General features: G+C 42.7%; 1 pseudogene; it reads right to left on the bottom strand.

Moving 5' to 3' along the window:
- Positions 1-870: 870 nt before the first annotated feature.
- LOC125447294 (ferritin heavy chain A-like) lies at positions 871-4,229 on the bottom strand (annotated as a pseudogene).
- Positions 4,230-5,299: the final 1,070 nt, after the last annotated feature.

Raw genomic sequence — 5,299 nt, 5'->3', positions numbered from 1 at the left:
TTTAACTAAATCTGTGTCTCCTAAACTTGATTATCTGAAATCTGAATGTCATCAAAAAGCCTTGATGACAACAACAACAGAAATGCCAAGGGATTTTATTCTTCCGAACACCCCAGGGCCCAGTGCTAGATCCAGTTTTCCTCCCTGCCATTCTTTGTTATCGGCTACTCACAAAAAACCATGTCTATAAAAAGACCTGAGATAACAAGGTGTGGAGCTGGATGAACGCAGCAGGTGAAGAGGCATCAGAGGATCAGGAAGACTGATGTTTTGGGCCTAGACCCTTCTTCAGAAAATATTTTCTGTTCAGCATTATCATCAAATGTAAAATTCTATAGGTATGACCTTAAAAGGTGAGATTCTTCTGGGTTTGATTTGAAATTCCTGAATTTGGTTATGCTTAATTCACTGGGATCTTGGGGTTGGAAGCCGTCAGGTGAAACTTCTGCTCAGCTGATCCCTTTGCTGAGAGGTCTAGGTCTGAGCCATTCCTGACCCTTCACTGTTCCTGGGTCAGTGCTAATTCCTTCCTTTAAAGGTATTGTGGGTCTACCCAAAACAGAAGATGGGACAGTGGTTCAAGGCAGCAGCTCACCATCTCAAAAGGTGACTAGGTCCAGGCTATTGTTTGGGCCAGACAGCAAAACCCACCACCCCAGTAGGGAAGTGTTCCAATCAGGAAGGAACAGAACCAAACAGGATCAAGCTATAGCACACAGCAAGGATTAACCAATAAAGGGAGGCAAGACAGTCCAATATTGAGCAGTTTATTCACACTTGGTGCAGGACAATGAGCTGCTTGTATAAAGAGGAAAGCCTCCACAGGTGCCCCATTTAGACATGGCAACAATCTCGCTCTCTGCAGGCAGTTCAGTCACTCTCCCCCAGGGTGAGCCTGTCAAACACGTACTCTCCCATGCCATTGTCAGGGGCTCCTAGTCTCTTCAGGTTGGTGATCTCCCAGCTTCTTGATCATCTTCACTTGCTCATCCAAGTAGTGCCTCTCCAGAAAGTCACACAGCTGACCAAAAGAAGGTGGCAAAGGAATTTAGACAAGACCAGTTTCCCTTGACTGTTTGAGCTGTCAGCCTGTGAACCTGAGCAACAGATCAGATTATATTCATGCAACTCTAGTGAAAGGAGCCAGGGACCAGGCACTACCTCATTTCCAACCCCTCCCCCTACTCTTAAACTCGCCTAGGCATGGGGTTTATTTTAAAGGAGAATGAAGTATCTGTTTTGGATGCAGATGTAACTGGTCTACTAAAATGTTGACCAAGACAATTCTAAATGCTGTAGATGAAATACATCCAGAGGTTGTTAGAAGAACAGAACTACAATTTTTTTTTCTGAAGGGTCTCGGCCCTAAAAATGTCAGCTTTCCTGCTCCTGAAGCTGCTTGGCCTGCTGTGTACATCCAACTCAACGCCTTGTTAGGTCAGAATTATGACTATATTAGGTATACTTAGACTAGTTAATTCATAACCTCAGACACATTGGCAAAATCAACTCCCTCGCCATTTGGGAAGGGGAAAACTCAGATTAGCAGCCAGGAAGCAGTGAAACCTCCCATTCTGTGGGACTCCAAAACATTGACGCTACAAGAAAATCAGAACCCAACACCAGTTCAGGCCATCAAAATACAAGACCTCCCAAGATGTTTACGCAATTAGTCTTTGCTAACCAGCTCATCACCTCTGCCCTTGCTGTTTGAAAAAAAATGACTGTTAAAAATTGAATTACATACAGATGAAACTCACGATCCCAACATCATGAAATATTTGTGTTCTGTCAGCCACTAGCTGATATGCTGTGGTCAGATCAAGCTAATGCCTATGCCCATTGGCTATGGAATTCTGCAACTAAATTTCAAAAACCCACATCAGGAACTCACATGAGGATCTGTGTTGCCAGAGGCGAGTTTGTGCAGATCCAGCAGACTCTGGTTCACATCCTTCTCCATCTGCAGAGCTCTCTCCATTGCCTCCAGACCACTGCCCCACTCATCCTGCTCTGGCTTCTGGAGGGAGGGAAGCGGCAGATGTTTCAATAGATTGGAAAAGCCGCAAAGGAAAGAGGGAGGCAAGATGAAATAGCATGCCATACTAGCTATGGCAGTTATTCGATTGTTCCACACTTGGAACCACAAGCTCCAGTGAAGCTTAATAGGTATAGTTAAACCCAACCTTGATGTCCTGCAGGAGGACTCGGCCTCCACGTTTATTCTGGAATGCCATCAGTTTCTCAGCATGTTCCCGTTCCTCATGGGACTGCTCCATGAAGAACTCAGCAAAGTGATGCAGGGCAACATCATCCCGGATGAAGTAAGAACTGCAAACAGAGGGAGTGGAAAGAGAGGTCAGGCATCATCTATGGTTGGAAGATAATACCAGTGGTCAATTTAACAGCTTTCAGATACTTTAAGCTAAAAGTAAGTTGCTAAATTGAAACAGTTAGTTATAATTGGTTCTTTATAAAGTCAGCAATTCTGGTGAAATCCCTCAGCAAGGCACATGATTCAACTAGAAAATGAAATTGTTCCCATTTGGGGAGCTCACTTACTTCCATGCATGTTACTAGAGTTGGAATGCTTTAGCTGGAGATTCCCCTGGAAATTTGGATGTTGAGGGGTGACCTAAAAGTACTAAAATGCAGAGGAGCATAGATAAGGCAAATGATTGAGGTCTTTTTTCTACCTCAAAGTATGGGGCCATGTTCAGGAGGGCAGCAGATGTTTTTAATTTAAATTAAAACATTGTGCAAGGTTTGGGAAGGGAAAGAAAGATTGGGGCAAGGTAATGCTTCTTGAAGCAGAATGCAATTGCATGGACTGAATGTACTCTGTTTCAATCACAGAATTTCAGCAATCTTGGCAGTTTCCTGCTTCTATTGAGAGAATTTCTTGAGACATTTACCATCAAATGATTGATTTATAGCTCTATCCTTTCAGCAATAGAAGTGGGAAGGACTGATGCCCCTGTATAGATCCTAGAGGGGGGTTAAACAATGGGGCTAAAACCCCTTCTGCTAGGAAGAGGAGGGCACACTTTTCTAATGTCTAACATTGAGAATTGGAACCAATTCAAGGAACGGTGGGTGTTATTAGAATCCACTGAATCATGATCAGATTTTATATAGAATCAAAATAAAAAAATGTCAAGTTTCAGACAGAGTGCCCATGACAACTAGCCTTGGAGTTGGGAAGTGGTGGGAAATCTGGATTGTAAGCAAAACAGTAAAGGATATCAGAACAGATGCAGAGGTAATTCACCATATATTTCAGTGATCTTGGAGCAAGGCCATTGTCTGAAGCATCATTAGTCAAATGAAGACTAGCCAAGTACACCAAAAGCTCCATCCTACAACAACTCAGCAGATGAGCAATTAATCAACAGAAAACTGGTGCTTTTATTGACAAACCCATCCAGCATTCATCTCAATGAGAGTTAATTTCCTACCACATTGCTTCAGAACCCTGGGTGTATCAGGAGTCTCCTATTAAGTCCAAAGGGTGTCATCAACCACCTGGTCAAGAGAGATATTGTTCTTCCAGTTTGCTTAGATTCACTGGAGCATTGCAACATGCAAAGGACAAATAAGTAGGTACCCAAGCAGGAGGCTGTTGTAGTGACCTGCAAGAAAAGGAACATTAGAGCAACATGGATCAGAAATACATCAACTCTAAAGATAGATCCAGACTCAGCACATTAGCTTGCCTTCTCTGCAAGAAGTCTCCCTGACCTACTGACTTCTTGCCTATTTTCAGTAGGGGTTCCACCAACTGAAATAGTTTGCTGCAGCTTCCCATTCCAGTAAGGTGTACTTAAAGATATGAAGGAATGTTAGAAATCTCAATTGCCAAGTTATGTTTAAACAACAATTACAGAATAGGGATCTGATTTCTAGAGTGTTTCAACCATATACTTATCCCTTGGAGGACCATAGAAAGGCATTACCAAACAGACCAATGGCACACAGGCACTACCCACTCACAAAAACAAGTTTCATATTAAAATAAAAAAAAACTTTAAAACCCAAAACATGGGAGGGTTGAATGAGCTAATTCATTGTCACAGAACAATCATATCACAGCCTTAACTTAGAAATAGGTCCTTCATAATTCTCACCATGGAGAGGTAAACATAGGAGGAATAGAGCTCCAGGTTGATCTGCTTGTTAACAGCATCCTCACAGTCCTTGTGGTAGTTCTGACACACTTGGGAAGCCATCTTCACTATTCCTGCTCACAAGCACAAGGACAACTCTGGAACAAAGGCCTCAATCCCCAAAGCTGTTAATTATTAACCAAGACCACATCATCCCTCCAGAGTTAGATGAAAAATCACCAAGGGTTACATTGTCCAGAGACAGCAAGCTGGGCGTCCACATCCAGGAGCCAGTTGGACATGAAGACAATGGTCAAGTTTTGAACAGAGAGTCAGTGTTAAGACCTGCACTAGATTGCAACAGGGGAAGGGCCACAGAAAATAATACATGTTACAGCTAATTCATTAACCCAGCGTAAAAACCAAACAGGTCAACACTATCATAGCACAGGCTTCAATTCCACAAAGCTCACCATGGAGAGGTAAACATAGGAGGAATAGAGCTCCAGGTTGATCTGCTTGTTAACAGCATCCTCACAGTCCTTGTGGTAGTTCTGACACACTTGGGAAACCATCTTCACTATCACCTAAACAGCCCTAGTACTAAGTCTTTGTACCACAAGCTCTAGTATTTATACTCCTGGGACATCCTGCACTCAAACAGGGAATGACATCACTAATGACCACTGACAATTCCTGACAGCCAATCAGGAATATCCCATCAATCCTGAACCCAATGAAGAGGAAGGGTCCATAATTCTCAACTAAGGTTTTGAGAGAGCGATGCCCAGATTTAAGGTATTCTTTGGATGGGGATTGAAGGAAACCTACATGCACATCTCTGTATTCATTCTAAACATGACCCCCCCAGGCCCATGTACAGGTTCCTGGGGAAAGATTGCCATAGCTTTGCTATCCAAAGTAGACAGCCATTAGCTCTCCTCTATCTCCTACACCTTTACCAATTTTAAACCATTTCTGAAGGTTTCCTGCACATGCTTCACTTTCTTACAATTATGTCATGGACTCTTGTCTGCAATGGAATGTAGTTGCTGGACTGTCTTCAAGTTGAAACTGATAGAATTCTCTAAATCAGAGTTTCCTAATACATTTCAAGAAATTCAAACCTGGAGACAACATTGAGCACAATTGCATCTGTGTTCGCCTATCTCTTGATGAATTGATACATCTCT

Source organism: Stegostoma tigrinum, chromosome 38, assembly GCF_030684315.1.
Source record: "Stegostoma tigrinum isolate sSteTig4 chromosome 38, sSteTig4.hap1, whole genome shotgun sequence".
Taxonomy (NCBI): Eukaryota; Metazoa; Chordata; class Chondrichthyes; order Orectolobiformes; family Stegostomatidae; genus Stegostoma; species Stegostoma tigrinum.
The sequence above is the reverse complement of the archived record's forward strand: the minus strand, read 5'-3'. Positions and strand labels throughout refer to the sequence as shown.